The sequence below is a fragment of the Aotus nancymaae genome, unplaced genomic scaffold (genome assembly GCF_030222135.1).
Source record: "Aotus nancymaae isolate 86718 unplaced genomic scaffold, 86718_ANA_hifiasm-v0.15.2.pri h1tg000079l, whole genome shotgun sequence".
NCBI lineage: Eukaryota > Metazoa > Chordata > Mammalia > Primates > Aotidae > Aotus > Aotus nancymaae.
In genome coordinates, this window is record NW_026988494.1 from 19458384 (window position 1) to 19477948 (window position 19565).

Consider the following 19565-nt stretch of genomic DNA (forward strand, 5'->3'; position numbering starts at 1 on the left):
ATTGCATCATATATATGTGTGTGTGTGTGTGTGTGTGTGTGTGTGTTAGATGCAATGGAACACACAGCTAAACTCACTCACAGCTGGAGTAGGTAACTTATGTTAAGTACTTGACAATGTCTATTTCACCATTCTTTTTGTATTTTACTATTCGATTTTCCCATTTTATATCATACTTAATTTTATATGACACCTTAAATCCCATGGAAAGTAGTAAAGCTTTAATCTCTTCTTCATCCCCACCCCAAACATACCCACACCTGTAAAAGTGGAAGTGAGAAGTATGTCAAACCAAGGGAGCTTGACTATTTCCATTGCAGGGCCCTTGACAGTGATGGATCAGCTGCTATCCTGCAGGCCACAGAAGGCCTGGGGTCAGTGATCTTCTCTGCTGACTTTCCAATCGCTCCAGCTTTGAGCAGCTCTAAGCCAGCTAGTAAGCAAACTGGGACTGCCATCCATTAACATTTTTCAGTCTTTTGCAGTGTACTGCAATTTATCCCTGTCATTGAGACCCAGGCAGTGGTCTTTAGCTTATTTCTGAGATCTTATTACATTTTTTATTCATAGAGAAGTAAGATTTAGGTATCGAAGATCAATAGCAGCCTCCATCATGCTTACATTATTAATAAGAAAGATGTTGTATGAAGACAGACTGGCATCTTGGATTTGCTCAGCAGCTGGGCTCATTTCAGACAGGCAAGACATACTGCTTGCATTTCACTCTGTTCTCTCCTTCAGGCCATGTGCTGTCTTCACGCCTTCTGGGAGTGTGGTCTCTGGCACTGGCATACTATTTAACACCTTGGTTTGGTACAGCCAGACCTCAAAGAGGGGAAGAAGTCTAATTATTGGAAGAAGTCCTGAGAAACAAGAAGTCTGCACTTTTTCTGGTGCCTTGGATTCCTGTTGTGGTGCAGGCTATCTTGGCTCAGTCAGAAACAACATTAACAGGAGTAACAACACTAGCTGAGTGCTTTTCCATGGACAAAGTTCTTTTTCACATACATTCAAGGTCAGGATTTCCTTTTCCAAACTTCAGTTGTGATCTGGCACTAACAGCTACGGCTTGGTAGCCATGCTTCTCTCATACCCTGAGTTATATTAATGCATGAAGCACTCCTGTGTTCTGGCCAACCCAAAGCAGGAGTTTATTATCCCTCTTCCTCCAACACTTGCCAGTGGAAGAAAATAGAAATCTCAGAAGCTGAGAGCAGTCTGTGCTCCATGGGTAAAAAGGGCAAGGGCCAGGGACCATGGTGACTTCTGTGTCACCATGTCAAGCAGCAGGGCTGACTCCATTATTGGACCATAATGACTTGACTCTACAGCTGAGGGAAATTTTTTAGAGTTGTCTGCAATTCTCTCCTTGGCCTCGGACCTAGACCAGGACAATAGACAACTTTCTCAGTCCTCTTGTTACATTATTTATGTGGCATTTGACACCATCGACCACACCCTTCTTGACACCAACTTCCTCCCTAATGGCTTCTGAAATCCACTCTCTGCTGGATCTTCCTTCACTTCTCTAACCAACTTTTCTTTCTTGGTCTTGTTTTCACACATCTTTGCTGCTTTACGGTTGGCCTCTCCAATTTTCTATTCTTGGCCTTTTTAAAAAGTCAATCCAACATGCTCTTCCTATGGAATTTTATTCTTTCCATGGTTTCCACTACCCCTATAGGGCACTCCCAAAACATTATCTTTAAATAACTCAGACCAGTCTTTGGAGCTCCAGATGGACTATGTCACTCTACTTGACATTGCCATTGAGATCCCATAGTCATTTCAAACCTAATATGCCCAGAATACCTCAGATGTCTCCCTAAAACCTCTACTCCTCCCCCTGTTTCTAAGAGATTGGCAGCACCCAGGTACACTCTCTTCCACAATCCTCATGTTCAGTCTTTGCCTTCTGATATGGTTGAGCTATGTCCCCACCCAAATCTCATCTGAATTGTAGCTCCCACAATTTCCACATGTCATGGGAGGGACCCAATGGGAGGTAATTTAATCATGGGAGTATGTCTTTCCCATGCTGTTCTCATGATAATGAATAAATCTCATGAGATATGTTGGTGCTATAACCAACCTTTCACTTGGTTCTCACTTCTCACTTGTCTGCCCCCATGTAAGGTGTGCCTTTTACCTTCTGCCATGATTGTGAGGCCTCCCCAGCCACATGAAACTGTGAGTTGATTAAACCTCTTTTTCTTTGTAAATTACCCAGTCTCGGGTATGTCTTTATCAGCAACGTGAAAACAGACTAATACACCTTCCTTCTAACTGTCGTACTTGTACTTCCCTTGCCCAGGTAAACCCCCAGCTTTGTCTTATCTGCCCTGCTGTAAGAGCCTCATACTTTATTTGTCTTCCTTCTTTCCAACTGACCTTCCCAGAGTGATTGCACCAGAGCACTAACATGATCCTGGTATTGCCACAGTTGGAACCCTTGAGTGGCTTCCTGATACTGTGAAGCAAAACTCAAATCCCCCAGTTCAGTTTCAGGGCCCTCCCCAATTTCTGCAGATATCCCCACCCCCACCCCCTCAGCCTTCATTCTCAGCATCATATTTTAAGCTCCTGTCACACCAACCAGTTTGCAATTTCCAGACTGCCTTGATGTTTTGTGCCCTTAAGCCTTTATTTTTACTTTTGCTTCTTCCTTGGCTGACCCCATCCTCCAACTGGCCATCACTCCTTTCCTGTACCTCCCCCTTGAATCTTTTCCTCATTACATCACTCCCCCCAGGTGCAATAATACGTTTCTCCTTTGTAAGCCCAGCATACCCTATGTAGGTTTTTGCCGTAGTAATTGCAACATTTTATTACATGTTTTTGTTTATAGAATCACATTCTAATTTTCTTTGCATCCTTAGAAATAATGATGGTAATAATAGTAAACATTTATCAAACGGTATGTCCCCGGAGCTGTTTAAACCACTTTACAGGTATTAACTCAATCCTCACAGCAATCCTATGAGGTAGCCTGATTTTATAGATGAGGAAATTGAGGCACAAAGTGTTTATATCACTTGGTGATATATTATATCACTCAAGGTCACATAAACAGTGAGTGGAAGAGACAGATGTTAGACTCATTTGCCCTGGCTCCAAAGCCTATGATGTTAACCACTGTATTTTACTATCAACGCCGAGCTTATAATAGGCACTTTGTGAGTGCTTCCTGGATTAATTAATGGGATTAGATGCTTGGGATAGGGAGAGCTGAATGTGAAAACCTATAAAGGGGAAGTGAATCTATGGGCTAAGCAGGTTCAAATAATCCATCAGGAGCATTAATCCAGGCTGGGCAATTTTAAGAATCAAAGTCTGAGGGCATTTTTTTTTTTTTTTGAAACGAAGTCTCACTCTGTCACCCAGGCTGTGCAATGGCACCATCTCAGCTCACTGCATCCTTCGCCTCGCAGGTTCAAGCAATTCTCCTGCCTCAGCCTCCAGAATAGCTAGGATTACAGGTTCCCACCACCACACCCGGCTAATTTTTGTATTTTTAGTAGAGATGGGTTTTTATCATGTTGGCCAAGCTGGTTTCAAACTCCTGACCTCAGGTGATCCACCTGCCTCAGCCTTCCAAAGTGCTGGGACTACAGGCGTGAGCCACCCCACCCAGCCCCTGTGGGCATATTCTGAGACCCAAACCAGAAGTGACTGCCAGGAAAGTCTGAGAGTCCTGGAGCAAGGCCACAACAGACCACATGACCTCATGGGGTCCAGAGCCACCAGGACAGAGGCTCCTTTGGAGATCTGGGACCTGCCTCTGACAGTCCCAGGGCAAAGCCACCTGACCACATGCCTAAGCAGGGTAGCAAGCCACAGAAGAGACTGCCCCCTACCTGTGCAGACCCTATTATGAAAGCTCGAATTCTGTCCAGACTGTGAGCCCATGAGGGCAAGAGGATTTCCTATGAGACTTTGAACTTTCAAGTCTAGCAAACAACACGTGGTAGGTACCCATTGAATCTTTATCACATGGGCCAGGCACAGTGGCTCACACCTGTAATCCCAGCACTTTGGGAGGCCGAGGCGGGCGGATCACGAGATCAAGAGACCGAGACCATCCTGGCCAACATGGTGAAACCCTGTCTCTACTAAAAATAAAAAAAATGGCTGGGCATGGTGGCACATGCCTGTGGTCCCAGCTACTTGGGAGGCTGAGGCGGAAGAATCGCTTGAACCCGGGAGGTGGAGGTTGCAGTGAGCCGAGATTGCGCCACTGCACTCCAGCCTGGCGATAGAGCAAGACTCCATCTCAAAAAAAAAAAAAATCTTTATCAAATGAATTAAAAGAAAGCCACGAAGACAAATCCAGGACAGAGATCTAGCTGCCCTGTTCTCTTTCTTCCTCCACAAAACCTATCACAAGGTTAGTCATATAGATATTCAATAAATCGCAATTCCTGAATATCATCCTTTTAATGATTATCTCCCTCTTCCACCATAATCTATAGGAAGTTTCTATTCCTCTTATTTTCCCTTTTTCTCTATTTAATTATAAACTCAGAGTCCAAAGAAGCAGCAATAATCCAGCAGCTTGGTGGTTGCAAGAGGCCAACCTTGAGTAAGACTTTCTTGTCCTGGGACAACTTATTCTAACTTCTGGACCAGTCTTTCCTCCTGTGTGGATGTTGACAGTAACAACAATGGAGGAAACACAGCTCCAGGATTTCCTAATAGCAATGAAATAGCAATTCTTGTATTGCCTATATATTTTTTTCTATCCCAACTCTTCTCTTATCTAAAGTTATGTTTTTCCAAAACTTTCTTATAGTGAGATATCAAAATCTGTTTTTTGATCAGTCTCCAAGGATTTATTAAGCATAATCTATGTTCTCAGCACTGAGAAAAATTGGATAGAAGAGACTTCAGACATGAGTCCTGCTCACAGCTTCACTTGCAGAGAATATTATTATTTCAACATTATAAAGATGAGAAAACAGGCTTTTACAATTCAGTAACTGGTCTAAGGTCAAACAGCTAGCAGTAGCAGAATTGAAACTTAAAGGCAGATTTTACTAACTCTAAATCCTGTCTGTGTTCTTAATGAAGCTACTCCACTGTAATAAGAATAGAATTCCTAGTAGAGAGATTATAGTTGAAATTAGGGTGGTCAAGAAAGGCTTCCTGGAGGAAGTGGGGTCATCAGCTAGACTCTGGAATCTTCCGGTTTGGGATTAATAGAAAGGCAGTAGGAGAGCGTTTCAAAGGGAGGATGCATCATGAACAAATGCACAGACTTCCCTTGCTTCCTCCGCAAAACCTGTCACAAGGCTAGTCACATAGATATCCAATAAATCACAATTCCTAAATATCATCCCTTTAGTAATTATCTCCATCTTCCACCACAATCTATAAGGAAGTTTCTATTCCTCTTATTGTCCCTTTCTCTTTCCAGTTATGAACTCAGAGTCCATAGAAGTAGCAAGAATCCAGCAGCTTGGTGGTTGCAAGATGCCAACTTGAGTTAGACTTTCTTGTCCCATCACAACTGTGCACAGTGTACAGGGGAAAATGAGATGAGAGGAGTAAACAATGAGCAAAATTGGGACAGATGCAGAAGGGTAGCCCAGGGAAGGAGGGTCATTGCCGGGGACCTTCCTTCCTTCTATGGCTGAGCTGTGCAGCTCTCACCACTGTGTTTGCCTAGTCTGGACGGATGAAGCCTGACACTTCCCCCACTTCCCCCACCCGCTTCTCCCCTTCTGAACGCCAACCAATGAGCAGCCCAAACACGTTTCTCAGAGTCTAATTAGCATCAACAATAGTTCAAGCTAATCGCCGTAATTAATGGAGAGGCAAGGCTGTGACTGGAAAAGTTATAAATGGGAATAATCAAATGTGGTTGAATCTGGAGCAGCCTGTATTCAGGAAAGCTGGAGGGGGAACAAGTTGACTCATCCTCTATTCCTTTCATTTTTTTTCTAACGGGCTCCCCATCACCCGGGCCCCCGTCAGGACAGGCAGCATGAATACAAGAAGGGACAGTCTCATCAAATCAGATTCCATCCACAAGGCAGGCAGTGACCTCTCCCAGAGAATTACTGTTATTAGACTTAATTATATAATAATAGTTGCACAATGGCCTGGACCCCCTCCTCTTCTCTGACAACACCGGCGTGCCTGCAGGGACAACATTGTTAGAATGGAACCATGTTTTCTCTCCCCCAAATTACTTTCCTTCCTTTATTCCTCTCTTTATTGTCCTTAATTTCCCCATATTTCTTTTCTCTTACCACCTGCCTCTTCTTCTTCAATATCCCCTTCTTCATCTTCCTTTTCTTTTCACCTCCTCATTCTCTACTTCTTTTAGTTTCTCTCTCCTCCCTCCTCATTTTCCTCTTCATCCTTTGCATTTATTGTATAAAGATCAGGCTCTGGAAAAGCTGCAGACCTCTGCACCAGTCTTCTGCACCAATCTCTTCTTCAAAGGGCTTTTCTTGTCTCTGTTCCCCTTTTAGCATTTGTGCTTAAAAAAAAAAAGTGACATGATGCCCTCCTCTGCAGGGCTTTCTTTCCTTTGGGCACCACTTTAGCAGATCTCTTAGTGTTCTTACCCTAACATGACATCTCCAAGTCTTTATGAAATGACCTTCCCTTCCTTCCTTCCTTTCCTCCCTTCCTCCCTCCCTTTTTTCCTTCCTCCCTCCCTCTATCCCTTCCACCCTTCCTCCCTTCTTCCTTCTTCTTTTCTTTCTTCCTTTTTAAACTTTCAACATTTACTGAATCCCTAAGGTATACCAAGCACATGTAAATATGAAAATGGAAGACCATGAGGTCAGAGCAGGTCCAGCCAGATCATTAAAATAAGTAGTTCAGACACCCCAGTGGGCTTTACACGTTGAAGTCTTCTCATTTCCATGGTAGAAATTGTCAAGGAGCCAGATTACAATACTTTGTTTTCCATTTGAAATCTTTCTAATATTCCCATTCTCTCTAGCTTCTCATCCACTACAAGCCAGTCTCTTCTACTTCAGACTTGTATTCTACCAACAGGTTCCTGGAGACCAGAGACCCAAATCCCAGCATTGCCCTGACAGCCAGAATGACTGGCCAAATTCTGAGAAACCCATAGGGTGGGACTCTGTGCTCAATGCAGATTAGGTGATGGATGGTTGTTGGGTTTTTTCTGCTCACTCTGAAGAAAACTCCAGAAAAATCTCATTGTAATTATACAAAGCCAAATGGCATACTTTTAAATGCAATTTTTTCCAGTTTACCACCATAGCAGTGATAACGCGGATTATAATCTCTGTAATCTGGCCCAATCTCCAGACTCATACCAGACAGGCTCTGAGGACCTGAGAATAATTTTATTAGGCATGTGAGGATAGTGATGAATAGGGCAGAAAGGGATCCAATAAACAGAAAAAGAAAACCAGTCAGGATAACATAGACTCTGTTTCAAAAAGGAAGGAAGAAAGGAAGGAAGGGAGGGAGGGAGGGAGGGAAGGGAGAGAGAAGAGAAAAAGAGAGAGAGATAGGAAGAAGGAAAGAGAAAGAAAAGAAAGAAGAGAAAGAAAAAGAAAGAAAGCCAACCAGCCAAGAGAAAAAGAGCCAAGTTTCACTCTTATGTAAAGGGCATCAACTCTGTAAAACAATGGAGGAAAAGAAGGGACAGAAAGAAAGAGGCCAATAAAAAGGTTAACCTACAAGACTGTGCTGGCACTTCATTAAGATGAGTAAACGTTTGGGGTTTGGTGTTTTCGTAGCAGAAAGGATGATTTATTTCCTCTTTCATTTATATATGCAACCCAGGGGTCAGCAAGAGTTTTGGAATTCACGCTACATACCGTTCTAGATATTTCAGCAATAATCTTCAAACAGCACACCTCTGCTTGCATATATTTGTAAGAGGCAGAATGGAACTGTGAAAAAAGCACCGGATACAGAATCCAAAGACCTGGCTTCATGACATTACCAGTTAATGTGGCTCATGGATTCTTCTGTAAAATAAAGGTTATAGTAAGGAAGATTAAAATAATATGTAAGATTATATTCAAATTAATATCTAGATTTTGCCTGACCTTATGGGTTTATTGTGAGGATTGCATAATAAACTATGGACTAAAATGTTTCTAAAACTGATAATTACTGTACATGTCGGCGATCATGTTGGATCCCCTACACAGCTCAGCCCTCCAGGCGCTGGGCACATATAAAGTGCACAGTGAATAAATATGGACTGATTGATACCTACTTCTCTCACATAATACAGAAAAGAATGATTGTGGATGAAGTAACTTTCTACTCTCATTAAGCTTACATCCCATAGAGAATGATGAAAAAGTCTGGATCCCCCCTAAAGTCTGGCTCTGAGAAAATCAGTGGGAAGTGCAGCATGAGAATGAGGGTTAGGCGGACCCCTGCCTGCAGCAACCCCACACTGACCTAACGCATGCAGCTCAAATGTCCCCACTCCACATCACGAGAGGCACCGGAGCTCCTGCTTTCGCCCAGTGTCTTGGTTTACCTCCAGCTCTCTGAGGGCACATGCCTTCCTCTGCATTGTTTGAGGCTCCTGCACATTTTCTGACAGTTGCACTTTACAAAGGAAGGGTGGGGTCTTGTTCTTCTTTGCATTGACTCCGTGTCTGGCCTGGGGTGTGCTACAGCAGCTCAGGGCCCTCTGTAAGTGTTGCATTGAGCAACATAAAGGTTATCTAGGCAATGAAGTCTGCTAAACAAGCTATAAAAAGGGGTGGAAACTCCTCCCTCCCCTAAGGCCTGGAGCAGTGGAATTCAGATGTGACTGTAACTCACATGCACAGGCCACACATCGCCACCTCTGAGAGCCAGAGGGCCAGTGACTCCTTCCTTGATGCCCTGAAGGCTGACCCACCATACTGCTTATATACCTAATACTCCCATGGGGTAGGGGTGTGACTTTTCCATCCCAGAGGCCACTCAGTCTAGTCTTCTGCTTCCAGATGGGGTCAGGTGTCCACATACCTCCAGGCTGAAGAGTACCTTAAGGCTCAGGGGCTGTTGAAAGTGGCCTAAGGGATCCTCTTGTCTCCAAGGTCTTCCCAGAGCTGCCTGGCAGCCCCCTTTTCATGGCCTATTCCTCTGGGAAAGGCTTTGCCTCTCCATTTACTCTAGAATGGAAGAGAGTGGAAAACAGGAAGGCAATAAAGGTGGCTAAGTGCCTGTTATATGCTGTATGCACTTGGCTGGCCATTTTATGAAATCCCATCAAATTCTCACAGCAAATCCAAGGTGGCTGGTGTCATTCCCATTCTACAGATGAGATAACAGAGGGCCACAGGGGTCCCAGGGTTTGTGAGGAGTGGGATCAGGACTGGACCAGCATCAGAGCTCCTGCTCTTTGTGTCCTCCCTATTGATCCCTCACACGGAGGAGACCGGGGAGTGTGGGGGAACTGACAGCAAGAGCTCCTGCTCCATGGCCTGGAAATTGGATGTCAGGACTCAGGAAGTGTGTTGCTCCGGCTCTCTGAGGGTCAGAGCTCTCCCAGGGCAAAGATGTGGTGCCTAGGTCTCTGCTGACCAAGCAATGGTGAGTTGTTCTATCTGATTGGAAACCACCCAATATTCACCCTGGAATTGTCTCCTCTAAAAAAATTCCATTTGGCTCTAATTGTCGCTCAGAGTTTAAAATTATTGATTATTATATATATATATATATACACACACACACACACACACATTTCTCTCCACTAGAAATAAACTGAGTTCCTGATGGGCATGAAATAGAGAATTGAGAGATGTTAAGTACTTTAAAATACACTATTTATGATGCCATGAACTGTATTTTGTTTACTGAGATTCTTCTGTCATTATGTGATGATTTTGGAGAGGGTTGGGTTCTTTTTACATGTATTTTTCCCCCAGTTCTCCAGGGAGCTTGTAGTACCTAAAATTGTGTTGTATAATAGATAGTATAATCACTGTAAATTAAATGTGCCTCTGCTGAGTTGTGTTTTATGTTAATTCCATTGTGTGGTGGCAGCTGCTTGGGAAGGAAGCTGTGGATTGGCAGGGATGTGGGTTTACAGCTTAGCCAAGAACCCACAGCCACAGGTTCTGTGCTACAAGTGGTATGTTATCTTGGGAATGAGCTAGTGCTTCAGAAGAAGGTAAAGAGTTCAGGAATGGGACAGGTGCCATGATCTGGGCTGGGAAAGACTAACATTGATTCCCGGGACAATGGCCAGAGAGGTCTTTCCTAAGAGCCACAGAAAAGAAAGGGTCAGGGAAGGCTCTCAATCTAGTCATCCCAGACCCATATCTTTGAAAGCAAAATGTCTTGGGAGGCCAAGGCAGGTGGATTGCTTGAGCTCAGGAGTTCAAGACCAGACTGGGCAACACGGTGAAACCCCATCTCTACTAAAATACAAAAAAAATTAGCTGGGCGTGACAGTGTGCACCTGTAGTCCCAGCTACTTGGGAGGCTGAGGCCAGAGAATCACTTGAACCCAGGTGGCAGAGGTTGCAGTGAGCTGAGATTGTGCCATTGCACTCCAGTCTGGGTGACAGAGTGAGACTCCATCTCAAAAAAAAAAAAAAGCAAAATGTCCTCATTAGTGTGGACACCATTGTCACCCACTTCCAGCTACTCTGCAGCAATTGGTAGTGAACCCTCAAAATCAAAAGGGCCTGTGAACTTGTTTAAGGAACTGTAAGAAGTATGTAAAAACAGGGTGTCTGTCTGTTCAACAGCTTTGTAGGCTGAAGAGCTCCAGAGGACAGCGAGGACAGCAGTGGCCAGGGAGAAACAAGCCCAGGTGACAGAGGAAGGTGTACTGCAAACACACTGGGGAAGGAGGAATGGGCCAGACCAGGCCTTAGCCAGCCAGGGACCCCAGGAGAGGCCGTGCATGGTGGACCACAGGATGCTACAGACACCAGTGCAGAGAGGATATTCTGGAGGCCAACAAGCCACCTTTTTAAAAAATTCAGCTTCTGCTATTTCTCAGCCACTGTGCTGGTAAGTCTTATCCTGTTTAATCTGTATCTTATTCATAGAATGTCAAAATTATTAGCCTATTTTCAAAGTGAGGAGACTGAGTCTTAGTAAGATGAACCTGGCAAAGTGACAGAACTAATAACTGGCCATGCCAACATCGTGTCTGCAGATTTCATGTTACCTCCAGTGGAGAGTTGAGTTAGGTGGAGAGGGAAAGAGGCCTCTAGCTAAGCTCAGAGTCAGAGATTTGTGTGTGTAGAAACAGTGTGATAAAGTATACATACTAGAGAGATGTGTACGACACATGAAAGTAGAACATGGGGGCAAAAGTGGCAGAATTCTATGGCCTCTCCACATGATGGAGAGAGAAAGCAAGGAAGAGAGAGAGGGCCGGGTTTAGTGACTCACACCTATAATCCCAGCACTTTGGGAGGCCAAGGTGGGCAGATTATCTGAAGCAAGGAGTTTGAGACCAGCTGGCCAACGTGGTGAAACCCTGTCTCTATTAAAAATACAAAAATTAGCCAGGTGTGGTGGCACACACAGGTAATCCCAGCTACTCAGGAGGCTGAGGCAAGAGAATGGCTTGAACCAGGGAGGCAGAGGTTGCAGTGAGCCGAGATTGTGCCACTGCACTTTAACCTGGGCAACAAAGTGAGACTCCATCTCAAAAAAAAAGAGAGAGAGAGAGAGAGAGAAAGAGAGAGATTGGTACCTCCTAATAGGACCCAATCCTATCACATCAGAGTCCCATCCTTGTACCCTCATTTAACCTTGATTACCCTCATAAAGGCCCTGTCTCCAAATTCAATCACATTGGGAGGTGGAGAATCCAACATAGGAATTTGGGCAGTACACAAATATTCAGTCCATAATAGTACAGTTTTATTTTTATTAAAAATATATATGAGTCCAGGCACAGTGGCTCATGCCTGTAACCCCAGCACTTTGGGAGGCCAAGGCAGGAGGATTGGGAGGTTGAGGCAGGAGGATTGCTTGAGCCCAGGTGTTCGAGACAAGCCTGGGCAACAGAGTGAGACCTCATCTCTACAAAAAAATCAAAAAAATTAGCCAGGCATGGTGGTGAACACCTGTGGTCACGGTTACATGGGAAACTGAGGCAGGAAGATTGCTTGATCCCAGGAAGCAGAGGTGGCCGTGAGCCGTATTTGTACCACTGCACTTCAGCCTGGGTGACAGAGCAAGACCCGATCTCAAAAAATGTGTGGGCCGGGCGCGGTGGCTCAAGCCTGTAATCCTAGCACTTTGGGAGGCCGAGGCGGGTGGATCACGAGGTCAACAGATCGAGACCATCCTGGTCCACATGGTGAAACCCCGTCTCTACTAATACAAAAAATTAGCTGGGCATGGTGGTGCGTGCCTGTAATCCCAGCTACTCAGGAGGCTGAGGCAGGAGAATTGCCTGAACCCAGGAGGCGGAGGTTGCGGTGAGCCGAGATCGCGCCATTGCACTCCAGCCTGGGTAACAAGAGCGAAACTCCGTCTCAAAAAAAAAAAAAAAAAATGTGTATGTCTCTATATATTATATCTATTTGCCCTGGGAAGGATAGATAAAAAAAAGTTCTTATGTCCTCTTTGCTTACCTGCAGTGAGTATGTTTTAATGGTCAATTAAAGAACAAACTTGAAAATTATTTTGGCCACCTCAGGCCCTGGTGCCTGGCAAAGGCTGTGTGCACAGTTGCTGTGCTTAGCCCCATCTGCTCAGCTCTGCCAGCTGGCTCCAGCATGCTCCTGCTAGGAGGGGTGCCCAGAGGAAGATCCCTGCAACAGAGTTACACCCCAGCTCCTTCCAGTGCCTGCCTGATCCCGTTAGTGGTCGCTTACCTTTTGGTATCCCTCCTTCCCTGCACTTTTCAGACTTTGATGCCACATTGAGATCAGGGGCAACTGCCTAAAGGGCAGGACTGAGAAAAGCAACAGGCTGCCAAGCAATTGATATGCAAGAGGGAGCCACGGCAGCCTTTGTATCAGAGCCTCACGAAAGCAATTCTCTGCAGTTGATATAAAAAGGTGTCAGTTCTGGTTTAAGTACTGTATTACCAGCAAAGATTTATCTGCCTCAAAGCCGAGCCTCACGCCACCAAGGGGATAAACAGCTCTTCTGCTTATCTGTTTCGCAGAGCACAGTATTTCTCCAGTTGTTTCTGCTTCCAAAAGGACTTTTTCTTTGCCTTTCCCAGTTGTCTCCAGAAATTTGCAAGCACAAATTACTCATGCCCAGTGATGATGGGAGATGCTCCTATCCACACCCCTTCCTCACCTGGTCTCTGGGGAGGCTGCACAAAGTGAGCAAAGATAGTAAGAGGGTCTTTTAAACTGGGAGCAAGTGAGAATATTGAATTCTGATGTTGAGAAACCAAATGATATAAAGGGGTAAGTGAAATCTCTTTACCCTAAAAGGTTGATAAGAGATTGGCTGGTTTAGGGAGAAAAAAGTCCTTTTAGAACTGTCTGGCCACCACAATTAGTAGCATCTTTGTGGGATACCAGGCCTGGCACAGGGGAGGGTAAGGTCATATGCAGTTTTGTCACTTGGAGGATCCTGGCTTCAGGATGAAGAGGTGGAGACATCTACCATCGAATGTCCACAGGACTGTCTTCCCAGTGGGGTCTTCCCCACTTTCAAAGTTGCAAAACTATGAAATGCCAAGGCTGGAACTGTAGGAATCTCGGCTCGATGCCCTCTGTGACTCAGACAGATTACTTAGCCTTTCTGAACCTCAGTTTTTTTCCCTGTAAAATGAAGATGCTAAGAATATTGCTTCTGTTGTGAGGATCAAAGACTATAAAACACCCAAGTTTAAATGTTGCAGGTGTGTATATGTCTGTGTGTGTGTGTATGTGTGTGTACATGCTCATAGAGTATGTCTACTCACTGAGGCTTGAAGCCTGAACAGGGAACAAGGTTTTTCATACCACAAGTGGTAGAAGGTTTAATTGGCAAGTATTTATTTCTGGGAGTTGTAATGGGGGTCTTCACTTCATGTTCAGGCATGATGACAAAGATCAGGTCCTGTGCTGACAGCAGTGTGCTGGCTGGGTGAGACAGCAGAGTGTCTGTCTCAGGGGGTTGAGGGGAGGAAAGGTGGTATTTCAGGAGAGATAAAGAATACAGAAATGGCAGGTGTGGGAAGGCCATCTGAAGCCAAATTCCCTGCCTATAGACTCATTTGGTTGCTGCCTGAGTGTTTCTCAGATTTCCTGACCCACATTAGCCAAACTGTGTGCTGGAAAGCTAGGGGAGGGAATGTGGCGTGAACCTCCAAGTGCCCACCAAGGGGGCAGCCAACTTTAAAGGCAAAGTGTTCCCAGCAGTTCTTTCCTATATAAGCCGCTGCAATTGCTTTATTAGTACTAACAGCCCTGTCACAGCAGCCATGCCTGGCTGGCCTGGGGACAGTGTGCAAACTGAAGATAGCCACACCAGGGCAGAGGGGGGCCTCCCAGGTGCTTCCAGCCTGACCTGCAGGAGCTCTGATCAATCTGGCTGAATAAATAAAGGCAAGCTGTTCCCCACGGCACCTGCTGGGCTACTAAGGGACTTCCATCCTGCTTCACATTCCAACCTATGCCTGCCAGGAGCCCAAGGGCCCACGTTCCATTTAGGGGTTCAGCCTCAGGGCAGTAATGAATCACAGAGACATATGCATTCAGCAGGCACCTTTCCCAGACATTTGGACAGAATCCTGCCCTACATCAAGGCAGTGCTCTTCTGAAGCACCCAAAATTGTATCATAAATGTTAATGCTGCTGGGGAAAAAATCCACTTATTCTTATAGGTTCCCTTATGGGTAACATACTCTGTGGCTTATGTCATAGACTATAGCAGTTGGTAGGATTTTCTTAAGGATTCTGACCTCAGAGAATATGATGAGTGTGAATTTTGTGGAGGATAAATATACCCTTGCCAGGCTACCTTCTGGTCTATATTTTGCTTATAAGCTTCTTTCCAAAAATATCTTGTCCAAATACTATCCTGCTCCTTAGACGGGCTTTGGAAAAGTCAGGCATCTTCCCTGGGCCCAGTGATCTCAATGGCCTTTGAAGCATTGGGGAAGAACTCTGTATCTGCACTGGGGATGGGGAGTGGGCTGACTGCAATGGCAGAGGCATAATTTAATCAGGCATGACTGCCTATATGAAACCGTTTACTCATTCTTTGATCTGACTTACACTTATTGAAACCTATTACATGCTGCCACTATGCTAAGCATTGGGCATATAGAAGTTAATCAGCAGGTTTTCTGTCCTCAAAGGAAACACAGTCCACAGTAACAATCGCACAGAGTGCAATAGAGCGATGCTAGAAAGATGTCCAGTGTACAGTGGAGATACAAAAGAGGTTGCCCGAGCCGTGATGCCTGCCTCCCACTCCCTCCCCTGCCAGGTGAAGTCTCTGATAAAATGTTGGTAGATAACAAAAGAAAGTACCAGATTCCAGGTTTAAAGGACAGCATAAGAATAGAGGCACAGTACTTCATATTGAGATCAGAAAGTGGAAGTATCATTGCATGATTGGAATAGAGAGAGAGAGGTGGTAGGTGTAGTAAGGATGGGAAAATGGGAGAAGCTGTTGTTTAAGGGTATGGTGAGGATGGGCAGCTGACTCGGTTGACTATCCAACATCATCTCACGCCTCCATTTCTTTTTCACGAACATTTTAAAGCTGCCAAGTGCTTGACTTGAGGCTCAGGCAATCGAGGTCTTTCCAGTCCCCTTCCCAATGAGCAGTTTAGACAGGGCATATGATGTGATTCTATCCAAGGAGACATGAGTTATTCTGGAGGTCAACTGGAATGGATTTTCCCAGCTCTTGAAAAGAGCTGTTTGAAGAACAGTCCCTTTTCCTGCCTTTTGATATTGCATCTTTACACATCATCTGGAAATGCTGTGGTGGTCTTGGGATCCAAAGGAGAACCAGTCCAAAAAAACCAACTTAATACCCTGAGGATGGAAAAGTAAACAGATGGAAACAAGCTGGTCCCTTGATGCCACTGAATCAACCAGACCTAGAACTATTATGTTCCCACACTTATTGGGATGTGAGAGCATGCAATTTTATTATCATTAAAGCCATTTTTAGTTGAGTCTTCTATTACCTGCAGCCAGAAGCATCCCGACTGATACACAAAAGGAGGAGAAAAGGGTGATACCTCCAGCCAAGCATGTTGAGTGGGAAGTTCCCTCATGGTAAATAAATGGATAGATACACAGAGTGGGCAGTGATCCACACAGAACTGAAGCTACACACACAGAGACCTGAGAGCATCTGTACAGAGGTTCATCTGAAACCACAGGTGGTGAAAAGGTGACGCAGCCCACACGTCGTACTGGATGAACGCCTCTAAGGAGAGGGAGCAATGGTGCCAAACACTGCAGGGAGTATGACGGAGACCCGTTGGTTAGCCAGTGGCAGGTGGCCACTGGTTACCTTTTGGGGAGTAGCTTTAGTGCAAGGTATAGACAGCATGTTGCAATCACTAAAAGTTGGAATGAGGGGATAGAGATAAAATGGTGCAGCAAAGAAATCATATATTTTCCAAAGTCTATTGAAGAAGAAAAGGAGAGAAGTCAAATGATAGCTTAATAGAAGAGTGGTTTTGAGGAAAGAGATTTTAAAAATGAAGTAATCTATGCATGTATGTAGGCAAAAAAAAGGGCTGGTGGAACCCCTGAGTGTAAAGGGGATGAGGGCTTCTGCTTGGTGGTAGGAGCGTAACAGATGGAGGGACAGGTCATCCTCGGAGCTAGAGGGAAAGAGAAGCAATTGGTAGCGCTGAAGAAAGAATTGAGCTGGAGAGGAAGGAAGGCACAGGCACAGCCCAGTGTAGTTTAGAAAGCATGTTGGCATATATGATCACATTTGGTCCCATCCAAACCTTAGAAGTTGGGTGCTATCATCACCTCCACTTCAGAAGTAAAGAGCTTGAGTTTCACAAAGGTTCACACCAGAAAATCATAGCACTCCTATGAAACCAAGCTCTGCCTGGTCTCAAATCCTGTGCCCTTTCATTGTACAGGGCTGGGGCAGCTAACTGCTTTCTGGGATGATAGAAGTGGAGAAGGGCAGTGGTTCTTACACTGCTTGCCTATGAGGATCCCTGTGCAACTTTAAAAAATACAGAGTCCTGGACCCCATCCCTTTGCAGTTCTGATGCTGTGGGCCTGGGCAGGCACTGTAAGTCTGGATTGCTAAAAGCCCCTACTTTGGCTTAGAGAACTAAAAAATCAGTGAACACTGATTCTCAGGAGACTGTAACTCTGCTGCCTTTAGACCTTAGCATGGTACCGCATGCATTCCGATTTCTCAGAATTACTAAAAGGGCTAGAAGGAAAGAGTAAGGAAGAGAAGGAGAGAGAAGAAGAAGCATAAATAATCTCATCCACCTTTGCCACACTATTCTGTTTTGACTCAGGAACCCAGAGGTCCTCATCCCTCATCCCTAGGCTATTTTATTTTATTTCATTTTTAATTTTAAGATGGAGTCTCCCTCTGTCACCCTGGCTGGAGTAAAGTGGCATAACCGCAGCTCACTGCAGCCTTGACCTCAGGGCTCAAGCCAGCCTCCAACCTCAGCCCCCACAAGTAGCTGGGACCACAGGTATGTCCCACCATGCCTACTAATTTTTTAATTACTTGTAGAAACAGAGCCTCACCATATTGCCCAAGCTAGTCTCAAACTCCTAGACTTAAGCAATCCTCCTGCCTCAGCTGCCCAAAGTGCTAGGATTATAGAACTGAGCCACTGTGCCCCGTGTCCCTGGGCTTTCGAACTAAGATTATATTCCAGGTCCAAATCTAAGTGGTCTTGTTTTCAGAGAACAGATGCTGTCCCTCCTCCATCCCTCATTCCATGACCTGCTTCTCAGCTAGTTCTTAGGAAGGTTTGATATGTGTTGTCATTTAAGCTTCTTGAATTCCCTTTGACCAAAGAGTAGAGGACATGGTGGGAGATTTTCTAAGGACAGTGCACCTAACATGGGGACCAGGCGCCTGCAGTATGCCCCAGTCCTCCCTTTTGAAAGAAGGCTGTGAAGTTGGCATACATTTTCATGAGGCCACCTCCAGCAAGAGCACCCACAGTCAGTTTTAGAGAACTGGGGCTGAGATGACGCTATACACATGTGTATGCCTGTGTAAATCAGCATGCATGACTTGGGCTAAACATTGTGAGCAGATATGCAGCCAGACAGACCAAACACTACAAGACTCTAAGGGAGAGCTGGATCCCAGCAAGTCGAAAGCCCAGTCATGGATCCACGAAGCATTTTAATATGATTAGTTTCCCGTTTTATTTTATTTTATTTTTGAGATGGATTTCACCCTTGTTGCCCAGTCTGGAGTGCAATGGTACAATCTCGGCTCACTAAAGCCTCCACCTCCTGGGTTCAAGTATCTCTTCTGCCTCAGCTTCCCTAGTAGCTGGAATTACAGGCATCTGCTACCATGGCTGGCTAATATTTTTTTTCTTGTATTTTTCATAGAGATGGGGTTTCACCATGTTGGCCAGGCTGGTCTGGAACTCCCTACCTCAAGTGAGCCACCTGCCTCAGCCTCCCAGAGTGCTGGGATTATAGGCGTGAGACCCCACACCCAGCCTATTTTTCCATATTATTATTATTATTACTCTTCACACCCATGCGTTCATCTGCCATGAAATGTCCAAGCAAGGGCGGCATGCGCAGGTGTTTCTGTTGCTGTTATCCTTGTTCTCACAAAAAGGAGAATTTTTTAAAAAGCCCTCCACTTTACTGTCTGCCAACCCCAAAAGTACGAGGAGCTGGGCCTGTACCTTTCTCTACTTCATATGTCTGCCCAGTCCCGTATATTTTACATGCATGCACAATACGTTTTATGAGACATATAAAAGCCAGACGGGAATTATCTCCTTCCCTTGTACGGGCTGTCTCTTTTTGGGGGAGAGATAACAGAGACCTATTTCATTTTCCTGCTTGCTACTGGATGCTTGCCCATAAATTGAGAAAAGAAGCTCTTTTTGAAAAATGCTTTCTTTGACCCCATTGTCACTGGGAAACTGCAGTGAGAGAAATACCATTCTGTGTAGGCTCTCAGTTGAGAACAGAGCAAATGGAGGGAGAAGCAGTTCCTTTTGGCTCTTCTGTTCTCTTTCCCGCTCTGTCCACATTTGTTCAGGGAGGAGGGGCTGGGAGGAGTGAAGGTGTCTCACTGCTAGGAGGATGTGAAGAATGCGAGCAACAAAGTCCTGGCTTTCTTGAACTCTCCTCACCTCCAGGCAGACAGGGGTGCAGACCTCCATAGGAATGCATTCATTCCATCCAAGCTGTGTGGCAGAGCTGCTTGGCACATTATCAAATATACACCACCAATATTTCATTATCGGGTCCTATGCAGCCCAGTCCACGCCTGGGTGAGCCTAGAAATTAAACTGTACTTTCACCTCTAAAGAATGTTGTCCCTGCCAGTGCTGAAGGGGAGAGATTGCCAGGCCACTGGGTTATCGAGTGATGAGAACAGAGGTGCAGAAGGCTCTGTGGGCCCTGGTGGGGAGGTCTGGTCATATCCACCTTCCTGGTACAGTGCAGGCCCATGTGCAGAGTCCACGGCCACTCTCA

At 45.2% G+C, this 19565-nt stretch overlaps 1 protein-coding gene across 31 annotated transcripts in view; it reads left to right on the forward strand.

Moving 5' to 3' along the window:
• Positions 1 to 19565, forward strand: part of GFRA2 (GDNF family receptor alpha 2) — a 410970-nt gene that overhangs the window by 31657 nt on the left and 359748 nt on the right. For 29 of the 31 annotated variants that reach the window (XM_064368853.1, XM_064368852.1, XM_064368847.1 and 26 more), the window contains one exon: positions 10701 to 10968. The exons of the other annotated variants lie outside the window; for them this stretch is intronic. The gene's annotated coding sequence lies outside the window, so the exon portion shown is untranslated. The remainder of the gene's footprint in view (positions 1 to 10700; positions 10969 to 19565) is intronic. 31 annotated transcript variants of the gene reach the window in all.